The sequence below is a fragment of the Nipponia nippon genome, unplaced genomic scaffold, assembly GCF_047370975.1.
Source record: "Nipponia nippon isolate SJK-2023a ecotype South Korea unplaced genomic scaffold, ASM4737097v1 scaffold_3, whole genome shotgun sequence".
Lineage (NCBI taxonomy): Eukaryota > Metazoa > Chordata > Aves > Pelecaniformes > Threskiornithidae > Nipponia > Nipponia nippon.
The window spans coordinates 47,880,578-47,897,628 of record NW_028262347.1 but is presented as its reverse complement, the minus strand read 5'-3'; the positions used below and the strand labels follow the sequence as shown (position 1 = coordinate 47,897,628).

The 17,051-nt window shown below is 38.3% G+C and overlaps 1 protein-coding gene across 2 annotated transcripts in view; it reads left to right on the top strand.

Moving 5' to 3' along the window:
• The first annotated feature begins 384 nt into the window (after nt 1-384).
• MGAT4C (MGAT4 family member C) overlaps nt 385-17,051 on the top strand; it is a 452,908-nt gene continuing 436,241 nt past the window's right edge. For both annotated transcript variants that reach the window (XM_087766034.1, XM_087766033.1), the window contains exon 1: nt 385-582. The gene's annotated coding sequence lies outside the window, so the exon portion shown is untranslated. The remainder of the gene's footprint in view (nt 583-17,051) is intronic.

Genomic DNA, 17,051 nt, shown 5'->3' with positions numbered 1-17,051 from the left:
TTAAAAAGTTTGAGTATTTCTTTCAGATAGAAAAATCTATGGTGGTGTTTTTTCTTTTTTTTTTTTTTTTTCTTTTTTAAATTGTGGCTTGAAAGAAAGCAACAGTGAGAATGAATTTCATGCTAGTAGACACTTTTAAGACTAGATTTAGCTGCAGTCACATTAGCTTAGATAATGGGAGAATTTTTCTTCATTGAAAATGCTCCCTGTCGCTTAGAAGAACTCACTGAGGCAGCCTGCCATCTAGCAGCAAAATAGGCTTGCAGACTGCAGATGAGAGACTCGGGAGCAGAGACAATTTTAACTTAGCCATCCCTAATTTATCTCAAGCTTTTTCAATTCATCTTCACTGCTCTATGCACACTGGAACACCAGATTGTCAACCCCTGGGAACAGAATGCAACCAGGGATCTAGAAAGCTGTCACATCCTGAGAAATATTTAAATTGTGCTGATTTTCTTCTGGAGTGCTGAGCAGAGGGAATGAAACTCTCCATCAAGTCATAGCTTTGCAGGCAATAGATCAGAGGATACTGCCAGTTTTTCTAATGGATTATTGTTATCGGGCAGGTTCTTCCTGAAGGTATGTAGTTACTCTTTCAATTCATTACCCACATTATTTATCAGGTAATGATCTAATGAACTAGTAATCCAGATACGTTAAGAAAAATGTTAACTAAGTAATCTGTATTGATTGAATGATGGCACTTTATTGCAGCATGTTTGTAGGTAAAATACTCTGATCTACTTACTGTAGATATGTTGTACCTACTGCCAAGTGCTTTGTCAGCAATCCCCCCAAGCAAAAAACAATCCTTAACCTTTAAACAAAAAAAGCAAAAATCCATTGTGCTGCATATAACATTGCCACAAGTTGATGCTGACTGTCCAGAGAATGTTGTTTTTCTGAAACAATGAATAATGAAGAGGAAAATCATACTTCTGATTTTAAATTTGTTATAGGCGAGTATTTATTTTGCAAAATATTTTCCAAACCTGGGCACGGGCAGAACTCTCCTTAAAGTACTACAAATTAATTGTGGAGTTATATATTTTCTTGTTTGCTGTGATGTTCCACCCTTTCCCATGGGGAGTTAGGATATTTAATTCTGAAAATCTCTGATGTTAGATATGTAACAGAAGCCTGTTGTTGTATCTGTACTGCCAGACTCCAGGAGCTTCTTAGGAAAGCATAAGGATTACATACCACAACAGGGGTTTTAAAAACAAAATCTGTAAAGAAGAATTTCTTGCCTTTTAAACTTTTGTGTTTAAATAGGAGTTACAGCATCTGTCTCCTAATCTGAAATGCTTACTGCATGTCTGTCAGTGTAGCTTGTGAGGCAGGGTGACCTAAAAATGAAAGATCTCTAAATTGCAGAAGCAGCCAGACATTTTTGAACTATTCCAAGCGCGGGAGTTGCTGCAGATATGGAAAAAGCACTGCTACATTCAAATTAAAGTCCTGGCCTTGTTTCATTCCTGAGTTGTGACTCTACCTGAGTATGAGATCTGAGACTTGAACACAAAAAGACAGATGCACGACTAAGCAAGAGTTAAGCCCTGAAAAAAATAAAAATTCTTACCTGTAGCTTCTTGTCCAGTGCACTTGCTGTGCTGCTGTCATGCTACTAAGACTAAATGATGTATGAGCTTGTGTATGGTGCACTTGATAGTGCAGTGGATATGCTGAACTGGATGTTTAGTCACAAGTGACAGATGTTTGTCATATTTTCTTAAGGTACTGCTGAAAGAAATAAATATGATAGTAATAGGTAAAAAAGATAGGGGAAGAAGGAGATTTCAGAAGCCCATAAGGCTTAAAATCAGTCAGTCTGAGATAAGAGCATTTTCTAGTGTGTTTAACTTCTTCTATTTATGGAATATAATCTTTTCAAGTTATTAGTAATAAATTATGGCACTATATGTTGCTCCTGTATGCAACACCTGAAAGTTCCTTTCTTCTAGAGCCTTGGAAAGGCTGAAGGAAAAACAAGAGAGATTGATTCTGTCCCATTTCCAATGAACTCTGTTAAAGTACTTCCTTTCCTATGGACCTCAGAAAGAATGAGGCAAAGAGCCTTTCATTAAACTCTCCCTAGACGCTCCTACCACCAGCAAGCTATTTTTTAAAGGAAATATGCACACTAGCTGTGGTTTTCCCAATCTCCCAAGCTTCTTGTTTAAATATATAGAGCCCCCTTGAAATGCTTCTGGATACCCATGGATATTTCAGCATCTTGTGCAATCAATTATGAATGTCACAGCCTGAGATAGTAATATAGGTATTTCTTATTATAGGTTGCTCGTATGAAAACCTAACTTTTCCAGATCAGATTCCATTTTGTCTCCTTTGGGTCCAATTGTATGTTTCCTTTTAAATGGTGGGTTACTTAAAACACTAGCTAATTAAATATAATTGTTTCTGATATATAGCATTGGGGAGTAACCAAGAGCAACATAACAATATCTTTGATTATCTTTTCTTCAAATTAAGATGAAACAAAACACATTAAAGAAAGATTTAAAAGGGAGGGTAATATTAAATAATAGGAAATAAATTAAGATTAACATCTTTATTTTCTATCTTTACCTTCACATTGTTATTTTTCGTCTACCTTGCTGTGCAGTAATAGCTATGCCCCCTTCTCTTAATAGAGATCTATGGTGTGCCCACATGTTGTGCCATTTTCATCTGGAACTTTCTGCTGCCTTCTGAAATCCTTTTAGGCCATTTGTGTAAATAACTGTATTACAAAATGTGGTATAGCATAAACAAATGAAACTGTTCTAGGAAGGAAGAAAACTCAAGCACCATTTGTTATGGTGTTAAATCCATCCTCTTTAAAATGTAGTGTTCTACCTGTCCTGGTTTCACTGGTATTCCTGTTCCACTGTTAGTTTGTTAGTTTCTTCTTTCCTATGTCAACAGTTTCCTAAAAAAACCTGAGGAAATAAAAAAAAAAACGTTCATTTTCCACAGGAATTCACAGCAGTACAGCAAACTGACCTGTCTTGTTTACATTCTTCAGCAGTCCTCAGCCAATACCACTTATTTCCTGTGCTCCACTTTGCTTGAGCAAGTAAGCTTAAGTGTTGACTGCATTCCTTCCTTGATATCTTCTTACGTTCCACTCCTTTCTGTTCTGCTGTGTGCTAGACAAATCATAAAATCAAAAGATCTGTTTTGACCTTTTTCTGCAATGCTCTTGGGTTTCCCTTGTGCTTGTTCAACAGCTGTTTCAGGTTGGAGTTTATTCTGTACCTAGAGTGAGCCCCTAGAAGGTACAGATACTATGTAGAACTTGGTGCAAAAAAGGCACCTTCTTACTTGTGTTATATTCTTCTTCCTTCTTTCATGTTTTATATTGGGGAATGTGTTTGTGGTAACTATCCTAAATCTATACAGTGGATATAAATAACATCTCTTAGGGACTTTTGGGGAAAAAAAAATTAATTCATGACATTATCTGTTCTTTGAACTCTAAGAGGTAACTACTGGAAAAAGTGCTTAGAAAAAGAAGGACCTAGGGGCCTGGGTAACAATAAGATTTGCAAAACAAGAATGAATGCTTTCAGGCAAAACCTGGATATTTCTAACATGAGGATGTGCTATGACCTTATTTGTTTCTTCCTTTTATATGTCTTTCTAGGTTTCAGGACTGATTTGTCACTATTTACAGCATTTATGAAGTGCATTCTTTTGTTTCAAGTGTATCTTTTACACAGACCATTAGCTAGACAACACATTCAATTACGTAGTAATTCTGTTAAGACATAAGTAGGTCTAATGACATACAGCAAATCTGTGCTTTCACACACATGATTTCACAATTTTGAGTGAGCAAGAGTGAAAAGATGGTTTCCCCTGAGAATCATATCTGATTATTGTAAAGCACATCAAGACATAAGGGTGGAAAGAACATACCAAGCTAGTTCATGTTTGCAAAGCTGTCTTATTTTGGTTGAAATGCTTCAATACTTCCCAAACTGTGATCCATCTTCTTAAACCATGGGATACCATGCCTAGCTACAGGTACAAGTCCAAGGCCTCACATAAGTCTTGAGTTGTATCTTCCAGCCCCTTTTTTCAGTTATGTAGAATATCTGAAATTTTAGTAGGCACTGATATTTAAGCAACTGAGTAGACATTTGTTCAACTTTTTTTAAGGAAAAAAAAAAGATAAATAAGTACCAGAATTCACTTCTCCTGGATTACTCTCTCCCCATCTCTTAAGAGAATTCAGATCAAGTAATAACACAATTCTAGTCACTTATATTCTCCTAATAGACAAAGTTTACGGTCCAAAGCAGCTGGTGTTCCTGTTGAAAGGTACATAGCTCACAAAATATCAACAAGTCCATGATTAAATGAATTGATATTGGCTTCAGGGTAATATCTTTCAGGTTATATATTTTTAAATATAATTTTCTAAAAGTGGATCTGAATTCCTTTGTTGTATGTCTGACCTTAGTTTGATATATTTTAAGCAAAGCATTTTGTTTTGAAAAGCTTCCAAAGATTTTGTTTTTTTTGCTGGTGCCCCCTGCCCCACTCCCAAGCCCCTAAATGATATGAAACCACATTTGAAAGCCTGTAATAACTACTTCTATTGCCTTTCTGGAAAGCCTTAATTTTAGAGTAAGAAAACTTGAAGACTTGTAAGCATATGGTTCAAGGATTATTTTAGCTAAAGTTTTTGTTGTAGATTTTAGTCTTCTTCCTCCTTTCTATGCAGTAGAAAGTAAATATGCCTCAAAAAGTAAGAGTGTTATACCCTTAATCTTTCCTTATGCTTTTTCTTTCTGTATATTGTTGAGGGTGGAAGTTATTCTGAAACATCCAGGGTTGGTCTCTTCTTCTTGCCAATAAATACATAGGGTTCTCTGCAGTAGGTTTTTTCAGGTGCGATTAAAAAATTGGTTTATTTGAGGAGCTTCAATATTACTTTTCTATCTTAATGCAGTCATTACAATTGCTGTCACACAAAGAGAGATAAATAACATTCCTGAAGAAATTATAGTAATAGAACTTGTTCTGAAAGTCATTTAACATCCAGTTTACCTCTTTCTTACACCACTGGAAGTCACTACATTGAAGCCAATGCAATAAATGAGAGTGGAATGAGGCTCAGTATGTTTAAGTATCCCTGCTTGCCCCTACAGGTCAATCAGTGTGAAATTCCTATCTTAAACTGTGTCTATTAATAAGGCTTTGAAAGGTAGATTATTTGTTTGGACATAAAACTGCTTCTGTTTTTCTCTTCCAGCTGCTGCTGAAGACTAACAACACTTTCTAACTGTCCATACCTTCTCAAATTTTGAAAGCTGCTTCATCAGAATTTAAGGCAGATGAACAAATTCTGTTTCAAAGAATTTTAAAGAATTCCTTGACTGCTTCTTATTAATTTGATGCCCCAAATTTTCATTATTTTAACAGTATGAAATATATGTATTTTATATGGGTATTACTTGAGATACTCTTCTAAGATGTGTTGTCATTCCACACACTTCTATTTAAAAAAAAAAATCAAGTTCTAATTTGACTACTTTTTGAGTAGCAATTAACATTAAGAAACCTTGGCAAGCATGTATATTTTCACATGAACCAAGAAGCATTTCTAATTTGTGTTTTCAAATATGTAGAACATTACTGTATAAGTAATGATGAAAGAGACTCTATAAAATCAAAGTACACTCTGAATCAAGAAGGAGTGGATAACTGTCTCTAGTTAAGCTTTACATCCTTTCTCCAGTATGTCTTCTTATCCTTTTTGCTCAACTTTCATTTGTCAGGTTGAACTTGTCTGGTACTGTATGACAAAAGTGAGAGAAACTAAAATTTAAAAGGTTCAACTTTATCAGGCTGATATTTTTGAAGAAATATAGGGACCAGTATGCTTTCTCCAGCTGTTTGTTTGTATAAAGGATAGGAGTAAAAGCGGTTAATAACCTATTTTATCTATCCTCTGCTTGTGAAGTCATGAAGAAAACAGACATTGCCAACCTGAACAGATAAAAAAACCACGTCAGACTCACAAAATATTTAAATACTCTAAGAAAAATATTTTTATCTGTTTTCTGTGTTCTGTATTCCCAAGAGCATTTATAGATCTGTTTCAATTAATGTAGCGGTCTCTGAAATTTAGGGATGATTTTTAGCACTTTGAAACAACTGAAGTGTCACTCCTCTATCTGACCTTCCTTGCTCAGCAGTTGATTCAGTCCTCGTCCACTCCCTCCTATGTACAAGCTGATATTCTCCTTGTTGCTGTAATCCATGTTAAGCATCTTATAAAATGTTTTACTGTTGTTCCTTGTAGGAAGTGAGGGCGTGCATGAGTATCATGCAACAGCTGAGCCACTTTAGCATCTTGCCAACACTGAAGAGACCTCGAGTACTGTGTTCAGTTTTGGGCCTCTCCCTACAAGGAGGACATTGAGGTGCTGGAGCGTGTCCAGAGGAGGGCAACGAAGTTGGTGAAGGGTCTAGAGAACAAGTCTTACGAGGAGCGGCTGAGGGAGCTGAGGTTGGTTACTCTGGAGAAGAGGAGACTGAGGGGAGACCTTATTGCTTTCTACAACTACCCAAAAGGAGGTTGGAGCCAGGTGGGGGTCGGCCTCTTCTCCCTAGCAACAAGCGATAGGACAAGAGGAAACAGCCTCAAGCTGCGCCAGGGGAAGTTTAGGTTGGATATTAGGAAAAACTTCTTCACCAAAAGGGTAGTCAGGCATTGGAACAGGCTGCCCAGGGAAGTGGTTGAGTCTCCATCCCTGGAGGTATTTAAAAGACGGGTAGACGTGGTGCATGAAGACATGGTATAGTGGTGGACTTGGTAGTGATAGGTTAACGGTTGGACTCAATGATCTTAAGGGTCTTTTACCACCTTAACAATTCTATGATTCTATGACTCTATGTCATGCTATGTCCTTCCCTCTTCTGGAGAGGCTTTTCAGCAGCTTTGACTCTGGAGCTTGCCAAACCCCTCTATGAGCCACTCTAAGCACAAGCCTGATGGAAAGCTAACTCAGCAGAAAAAATGCATAGTTTTCCAATAGTTTAGTAATTTGAATCATGTCAGCTAAGGACCTGATGAATCTGAGACCTGAATCACATCAGCAAAAGACCAGGGAGACTGAGGCTATTAGAGCAATGAGGTGGAAGGAGGGGTTTCCTCCTTTCTGCTGCAGTGAACTGTTAGATTACAACAGCTATAACATTTAACCTCACCTTAAAACTGCCTTGCACTTTTTATACGTCTCCCTTACCTTCTGTCAGAAAGTGTCAGTGGAGGAAAAGCGAGTTCTCTGCTCACTTTCAGAGAAGGTGTTATTGCTCTGGTGTGTGCTTCCTTGGGGAAAAGCAGCCTGGCAGCCAAATGGAGACTGAAATCACTTAAAGCTTTGAAGCTTACCTTGCTGTCAAAACACCCACTGCAACACTAGTCAAAGTGGTGAGACAATAAGGATCTCTAAGAACCAGCTGTATAGTTTATTAGATCTAGTTAAATAAGGCCCAAACCTGATCAGTTTTAAAAAAAAGTGAAAATATTCTTATGTAGTCAGTAGTGAATTTTTAACAGTTTCTTTTGGTTTTTTTTCTTTATGCAAGTTGTTTTCCAAAAACTTTTTCATAGAATCATAGAATCATAGAATCATAGAATCATAGAATCAAACACCAGGTTGGAAGGGACCTCAAGGATTATCTGGTCCAACCTTTCTAGGCAAGAATTTGCACAGTCTAAACGAGATGGCCCAGCACCATAGCCAGCTGGCTCTTAAACATGTTCAGCGTAGCAGAGTCAACCACTTCCCTGGGGAGATTATTCCAATGACTGACTGTTCTCATTGTGAAAAATTTTCCTCTCGTGTCCCATCGGAATCTCCCTGGGAGTAACTTGTACCCACTACCCCTAGTCTTCACCATGTGACTCCTTGTATAAAGGGAGTCTCCATCTTCTTTGTAGCTCCCCTTGAAGTACTGGTACATGGTGATGAGATCACCTCTAAGCCTCCTTTTCCCAAGGCTGAACAAGCCCAGTTCTCTCAGCCTATCCCCATATGGCAGGCTTCCCAGACCCTTGATCATCTTGGTGGCCCTTCTCTGGACTCCCTCCAGCCTGTCCGCATCTTTTTTGTATAACGGGGACCAGAACTGTACACAGTATTCCAGGCGTGGCCTGACAAGCACCGAGTAGAGAGGGATAATGACTTCTTTATCTCTGCTGGTGATGCCCTTTTTGATGGAACCCAGCATCCTATTGGCCTTCTTGGCCGCAGCAGCACACTGTTCACTCATATTGACCTTTCTGTCCACTAGGACCCCCAGGTCCCTTTCCACAGATCTGCTCTCTAGCCAAGTGGATCCTAGCCTGTGCTGCACTCCTGGATTATATTTCCCCAGGTGCAAGACCTTACACTTGTCCTTGTTAAACTTCATAAGGTTCATTAGCCCACTCTTCCAGCCTATCCAGATCTTCCTGCAGGGTGGCTCTCCCTTCCAAGAGTGTCTACTTCCCCACTCAATTTGGTGTCATCTGCAAACTTCGTCAGGCTACACTTGATCCTGTTATCCAGATCACTTACGAAGATATTGAATAACATTGGGCCTAATATTGATCCCTGGGGGACCCGACTTGTGACGGGTTGCCAGTTTGAAAAAGAGCTATTTACCACCACCCTTTAGGTGCGGCCCGCCAGCCAATTCCTCACCCACTGCACAGACCACTTGTCTCGTTTCTTTGCTTGTTTTTTGTAGTTTGGGTCTGTCAGTCCTGTGTCCCTCCCCTTCAAAATCTGGGGGTTGGTTTGTTTCTTTCTTTGTTTCTGGCTGCCATTGCAATGCTGAAAATTAAAGGGACTAGGCACATTATGCTAATTATCTGGGTAAATCTTGAAATGGGAAATGCTTTAAGTGTTTCCAAGTTTTTACTGTGTGTGTTGCTGCACCTTAATCTTCAGCTTGATCAGGACCATCTTTTTTTCCATGTATTCAGACAAAGCATAATTCTTGAGGAGAACTCCTATCTAATGCAGTAAAATAGAATCACAGAATAACGAAATGGTTGAGGTGGGAAGGGACTTCTGGAGGTCATCTGGTCCAAGACCCCTGCTCAAACAGGGCCACCTAGAGCTGGTCGTCCAGCACCACCTCCTGTTGGCTTTTGAATATCTCCAAGGAGGGAGACTCCACAACCGCTCTGGGCAGCCTGGGACGGTGCTCAGCCACCCTCACAGTATAAAAGTGTTTCCTGATGTTCAGAGGGAACCTCCTGTGTTTCAGTTTGTGCCCATTGCCTCTGATCCCATCACTGGGCAACACTGAAAAGAGCCCAGCTTCATCTTCTTTGCACCCTCCCTTCAGCTATTTTGTGTCCAAAGAAGGGCAATGAAGTTGGTGAAGGGTCTAGAGAACAAGTCTTACGAGGAGTGGCTGAGGGAGCTGAGGTTGGTTACTCTGGAGAAGAGAAGACTGAGGGGAGACCTTATTGCTCTCTACAACTGCCTGAAAGGAGGTTGGAGCCAGGTGGGGGTCGGCCTCTTCTCCCAAGTAACAAGTGATAGGACAAGAGGAAACGGCCTCAAGCTGTGCCAGGGGAAGTTTAGGTTGGATATTAGGAAAAACTTCTTCACCAAAAGGGTAGTCAGGCATTGGAACAGGCTGCCCAGGGAAGTGGTTGAGTCTCCATCCTTGGAGGTTATTAAAAGACGGGTAGACGTGGTGCTTCAGGACATGGTATAGTGGTGGACTTGGTAGTGTTAGGTTAATAGTTGGACATGATGATCTTAAGGGCCTTTTCCCACCTTAACGATTCTATCATTCTATGATTCTATAAGATCCCCCTGAGCCTTCTCTTGTCTAGGCTGAACAGTCCCAGTTCTCTTAGCCTTTCTTCACAGGACAGATGTTCCAGTCCCTTCATCACCTTCACTGGACTCTCTCCAGTATGTCTATGTCTCTCTGGTACTGAGGAGCCCAGAAATGGACAAAACACTCCAGGTGTGGCCTGACTGGTGGTGAGTAGAGGGGAGGGATCACCTCCCTCAACCTGCTGGCAATGCTTTCCCTAATCCAACCTGGGAACCTGCTTTGCAGCAAAGGCAGATTACTGGCTGTTGATCAACTTGGTATCCACCAAGACCCCCTGGTCCTTTTCTACCAGAGGGATCTAGATAGATTGGAACATCGGGCTATGATTAATGAGATGAAATTTAACAAGTCCAAATGCTGGATTCTGCACCTGGGACGAAGTAATGCCAGGCACTAGTATAAATTGGAAGAGAAGTGGCTGGGAGAGAAGTGGCTGGAAAGCAATCATGCAGAAAGGGATCTGAGGGTGCTGGTTGACAGTAGGCTCAATATCAGTCAGCAGTGTACCCTGGCAGCCAAGAGGGCAAACTGCATCCTGCGGTGCATCAAACACAGTATAACCAGCCAGTCAAAAGGGGTGATTATCCTGCTTTATTCAGCACTGTTGTGGCCTCACCTTGAGTACTGTGTGCAGTTCTGGGCCCCACAATTTAAGAAGGATGTGAGGGTCCTTGAATGCATCCAGAGGAGGGCAGCAAAGCTGGTGAAAGGGCTGAAAGGCATGTCCTATGAGGAGTGGCTAGGGAATTGGGGCTTGTCTAGTTTGGAGAAAAGGAGGCTGAAGGGTGACCTCATTGCTCTCTCCAGGTTTCCGAGGAAGGGAAGTGGAGAGGGAGGTGCTGATCTCTTTTCCCTGGTATCCAGTGACAGAATGCATGGGAATGGTTCAAAGCTGCACCAGTGGAGGTTTAGCCTGGACATTAGGAAGCATTTCTTCATCGAGAGGATGGTCAAACACTGGAACAGGCTTCCTAGAGAGGCGGTCAACACCCCAAGCCTGTCATTGTTTAAGAGGCATTTGGACAATGCCCTTAAAAACATGCTTTAACTCGGTCAGGCCAGAATTGGTCAGGCAGTTGGACTAGATGGTCATTGTAGGTCCCTTCCAACTACAATATTCTATGCTATGCTATGCTATGCTATGCTATCCTATCCTATCCTGTCCTGTCTTATCCTGTTCTGTTCTGTTCTATGATGAAGACATGCAGAAAAGATCTGATGACTGCACCTATTAGTGAGAAAGAAGAGTTAAATGAATGGGAAAGCTATTGCATTTAACATCTTTGGTTAAACTGAAAGAAGGATAACATAATGCGATTTTAACTTTTGGATACTGAACAAAACTATGCAAAATATATTTAACTTGAGATGTTATCCAAAGAAAGACTGCAGTCTGAATTCTTGTGCAAGGAAGTGATTCAAAACTCAAGAACAGTGAAGGAGTAAGAGACTCCTATAAGGAATCCCTCCACTGTGGTTGTGATATCAAGGGGTTTACATACAATCAATTTGCCCCTTAAGATTCTGAGTTATCTTCAAGGTGGTAGTGAGAACTAAGTAACTGATGCAGACCTAGTGATCTAAGCAGTCATATTATCACAGCAGAAGCCAATATAGGAAATGGAATGAAGTGTCTCAAATCTGTCAACATTTTGGATTCTATCACGCTTAAAAAGCAAACTATAGATGGAATGTACTGAAGGAAAGGAGGAAGCAAGATTGAAGGTACCGCTGTATGCAACTGTCAGTCTGTCTTGACTGATAGGTTAGTCTGTTATTTTAAATTTAATGTATTCTCCTATTTCTCCACTACCAAGAAAATGTGTTATTATTTTACTAGGTTAGATCCTTAATTTTAGCGCTTACAAGTCTTGAGTATTAGACAAAGGAGACTTGATATTTTAGTTTTCCAGGTTTCTGGATGAGAAAGAAAGCTGATATACATATATATTGTAAATATATGTAGTTGAAACTCAGCATTAAATAAGGAGCCACTGACTGCAAATGGGTCATCCCCAAAACTGCTTGTTTACCTTTTTTCTGAACAGAATTACCATGATAACTTAGGGGGAAAAAATACAGTGATTTATTATTTGAATAGAGCTTATTCATAAAAGGTTGCCTGTACTGAAAGTGAAATTAAACGTATGAGCCAGAATATTTGCAAAAAGTTTAAAGCATCTGTTGCTTCCTAAGCCAAGTGAATCACATTTCAAGACCACGGAAGACAAAAGGCTATATGTATTTGCATGTATATATATATGAGACTATATTATTGTTATTATATTAAAAATATTTATTTATTTATTTTTAATATAATACTGTCTGAATCCTATTAGAAAAGTTTTTAAAAAATCATAATTAGGCATTTTGTAATTAGGCATGATGGAAAAAGCAAGAAATAGTAACTCCTTGCACACTTAATAGTAGCACTAGCTGCAGGCAGCTAGTGTATTTGAAACCTATCTGCAATGAATGGTGCTTGAACTGATGAGATTAATCTATTTTTCCTGTAGTGGCCAGAAATAGCATAATATTTAGTATGAGGTATTTTATGCTATTTCATGTCACTTATATAGATGCATCCAGCCTCCTGAGGACAAACATAAAACACAACATACTTCTGAGTGATAATACATATGTAGATAAGCTGAAGGACGCTAGTATAAAACAAATGTTTCATCTCCTCTAGACATCTCTGTATTGGCCACTGCCAGAAATGTTTAAATAGCATACAATTTTATTTTGTTGTTACGATGTCTTTGTATATTTTAATACTATTACTCTGCCTTCACTGGCTTTCACATTTGACTTTACTACTCACAAAAGCAGTTACAAAGCATATACCTCAAACATCATAATTTTCTATGAAGATACCAAGGGAATGTAATCACACACAAATCCATATCATTCTGTCCATTGCTTTATTCAGTTTACTATTATTAGAAGAAACAAAATAGCAGGAACAAAAGCTGAATTCTTACTTGAACTTGAAATTACCGTATGGCCACGTAAAAGTAACAATGATATTTTTTTTTTGTGTAAAAAAAAAATTTTGTTTTTTATTTTGTGTAAATATTGGTAGAAAACCACGTTAACAGAAAGAGTTCAAATTCCATACCAGAAGAATCTCTGCACATCTGAAATGAAAGAGGGAGTATAAAAGAAGAGATGGATAGAAATCCAGATAAACATGTGAGCAGAAACGTTGAATGCATAGCAACATTCCCTATAGTGCATTGTTTCATAATGATCTTGGTAGAGAAAACTGCCAGGATGTATGGGTTGAACCATAAAGAGCAAGCATTTATGTTTTGAGATGATAAAGATCACTTACTGGATGCGATGCGTTTATTCAAAATAAAAGCACTGCAAACAGTATATCTTATGGCATGAGAATGGCAGACTTCTAGGTCACGTTGGGGAAATACTTGGCCTCTGTGTGCAATAAGGTAGTCTTCTAAGTACATGCAGATGAGATCTATTAATTCTTTCCTAGAAATAAATGTGAAAAAATATTCTGTATTGATAAAGCAGTAGGCAAACTCAGTTCCCAGGAAAGATAAAACAAAGTTCTCAAAAACTTCTTAATCCACAATTACATGCATGTATCTAAATTTTCTTCTGAATAAAATCTGCAGGATGTCTTTTCAAATTCTGTATTTGTATCAACACATATGGACAAACTATTGATTTCTAATAGCTTGAAACTTCACAGCCTTAGGGGTATTTTAACTGAGGGAATTAATCTTTTCTTGTGAGTATCCCTCCTACCTATAATAAAAGATTTGTGCAAGACATTCACTAGCACTAGATCTTCTTTACATTAGCTTTGTTCCATAGCCAGGGATTCCTGTAGGGATTTCCTGTAGGTCCCTTACCTGTTCTGTGGTGAGGATTTAAATTTTTCAGTATTGTCAGATGGTGTAACTGAATCTCAAGAATGCACAGTTGATACGCAGTATCCATTCCCAACCACAGATACAAGGTATGTAAGTAAACACATATTTGGTTCAATGCCAACACTGCATGTCAAAATTCTCAGCTTCAAATTAAACTTGCCTTCCCCAAGTAATACACGTACAAGAGCTCATACAGAGAGCAATGTAATACTTTGGAAGGCCTTAAAAAGTATTTTAGTTTTTAGTTGTGTATTTTTTTTTAAATTAGATTTAGTTAGCTGCAATATAAAACACTACATCATCAAGGAAATTTGTTTGGCTAAAAAGTAGAAAAGCGTAATTTCTGAACTTTATTCGTTCATCTTGCCAAACTGAAGTAGCTTATCAACCTGAAATTTTATTCTTAGTGATTGAATTATTTATCCAAAACAATCTGTCTCACTTTTCTAACATATTGCAAATTTACCATACAGAATTGGTAATATGTGTGCAGTACTTTGACATGTTTTATTTTCAAGTGTATTATTTTCAGTACCTACAACAAAAAACAATGTGCATTTTATAAACTGTTAGTGCATGTCCTCTGCCTTTTTAATTCATCTAATACTCCATTATTATTTAAAAAGAAAAAAAAAAAGTGACCAAAGTAGACTTGCTTCTGATGATAGGTGACAAGGTTTTTGGTATGTATGTTTGTGAGTAGATATAGACAGATAGATAGATAGATAGATAGACAGACAGACAGACAGGTAGATATGAATGATAATGAAAAATAGTATCTTGTGACAAACAAAAGAAATAGACTTTGACACTGAAAGGGAACATTTTAACTTCATTTGAAAATTAGTTTGAAGATCCATAACATTCTTACATATACAATTACAGAAACCTCTATCTTCTATAATGTTTGCGTATAAACATTAAGGAACCTAAGGCACTCTACTTAGCAATTAAAATACTGTTTAGCAGTGTTCTGATTAGTATTCTTAGATTGAGAGATATAACTGTTTTGTATAATGGACTGTTAAAAGAGAATTTCTTTCACCTCTTAGAGATCTCTACTATGGTTTAAAAAAAAGTACAAATAGACTATTTTGTAAATACACAAATTATGCTTATCTACCTGAATAATGATTTTTCTCTAAAGTGATGATATGCTTCACTGTAAGTTTTTGGGAGCCAGAAATAAGATCCAGATATAATTTTCTGGATAACAATGCTTGCCTTTTCCATAGAAGTCCTCTTTGGCAAAAGACAGGATGAAAGAAATTCTTAAATACAGAAAGATCTGTCCCTTTTAGTGTAAAATTAATAAAATTCTAACTGGTCTATTTCAAGTAACACTTCTCTGCCTGATTTCCCTTCTCCTCCATATTCCCCCCATTTCTTCCTTGGTCCATAACTCAACAACTGACATTATGTCAAAAATGCTGGGCTAAGTAGCCTCCTCCCTCTCTAAATTCTTTCCTGACACTGCTCCTCTTATTGATATGGCAGAAAAGGATGTACAGCTGGCTACCTGGCTAACTAAACTGGAAAATATCAAAGAAAAAGTGCCTTTCTAAAATATTTTCCATTCGCATCTAATTGGAGAAGCTCATGGGATAATTGCTTTGGAAACTTAGGCTGCTTAATTAGCCTCTCTATTCACCATTCTTTTTCTCACACTATAGCAGATGTTTAAAGGGGCACTGACTGAAAGCCCTGTTACCTTTGCAAGGGTTTCCCCTGTTGAATGCAAGGATTAGCTGGCAGAAACAACAGCGAGGCATCACGCTTCAGTTTTTAATGCAGTATAGCGTAACCAGGAGCAATCTCATTTTAGTAGCATGGAGATCAGTGTGGACACTCTCCAGAAGCTGAGTAGATTACTGTTCAAATTTTTGTGGAGTTCCACGTCACAGCTCAAATTGCTACTGCTAAGCAGTGTGTTCTGCATTGCAATCTCACTGTAGACATGCATTTATTAGTACACCTCCTTGATGCTGCAGCATTGTTATTGGGCCCTTGTTCTCCGCATGAATCCTTAGAACATGAGTGGTGAGGCAGTGTAAATGTGACCTGCATCTTTGTGCTGCTTAGTGCTGTATTTGCTGTATGGAGACAGGGACTAGTATTCTGGTCACTCCTGCCAGATTTACTGTACAGATTACTAGTATAATCAACTGGCATATTTTTATTGAACAAAATTCACTTCAAGTTTGTTGCCCTGGAAACACTCTGTTCATACCACAATCTTGCACGAATACTTCTTATTCAATAGGAGTTTGATTACTGAAGCAGTAGGTTCACTCATGGATTTAGTGAAGACCAGCGCTGCTTAAAAGCCAAGTTGCATGTTTTCGTATCACATGCATTTATCAGCTGACATATGTACTGTTCCCAGGCTGTGGACGTGTATAGTGAGTGTTTTAATGAAATGAGTTTTCATAATGTGGAAAGAATGCTAGCATAGTACTGTTTAATCAATTAACAGAGAAGACAACAAAAATATTCTCTTCCTGTAGATACCTGACCCAATTGCTCCACATGCTGCCTTTGGAGCAGATGATGGATATTTAATACTAAATAGGTGTTCTGGTTTGTACGCTGAAATATTACTTCATTACTTAAAGAATGTGGTTATAGAACTGATATATTGCATTACTTTGTCATATTGTGTCAAGTTGAATTGACTTACAGTGTGAACTATATGACATGATGTGACGCCCTGTAATTTGCCATAATTTGACATAATATAATTTAGCAGGTCAGAAATGTAAAACAAACAAAACTTTGTCCATGATGAAATTCATGCTGCTCATTTAGGCAAATATGAAAAGAATTTTTGCCAGAAAACAGAATAGACATTTATTTCACGTGATGGGTGTTTTCCTAGAAATATTCTCGATACAACACAGTAGAATTGTTTAAGCAAAAGAAATCTTGGAGCTGATGAATACTTAGTCTCACTGACAGCAGGTCTAAGGAATACCTTGAACGGATGCTATTTTCCTCAAAAGCCATCAGAATACAGCACACTAGCCTAGGATCCAGTTTTATAGTAATATTTTAGCACAGTACATGTGAACTTCACTTCCCAAGTCATTAACGTAGGTATGTTAATGATCAAGCTTAGGCAGAAAAAGTATTTTTACATGTAGGAGTTGGTGGACTCATCTTATAGCTTCATATGTGATCATTAAGTCAAGAGATTTATGTATAAGATGGAATCCATGTCAGCTGGAACTGACAGTGTCAGGCAGGTGTCACCTGCAGTATGAAAAGGTGATTGACAGA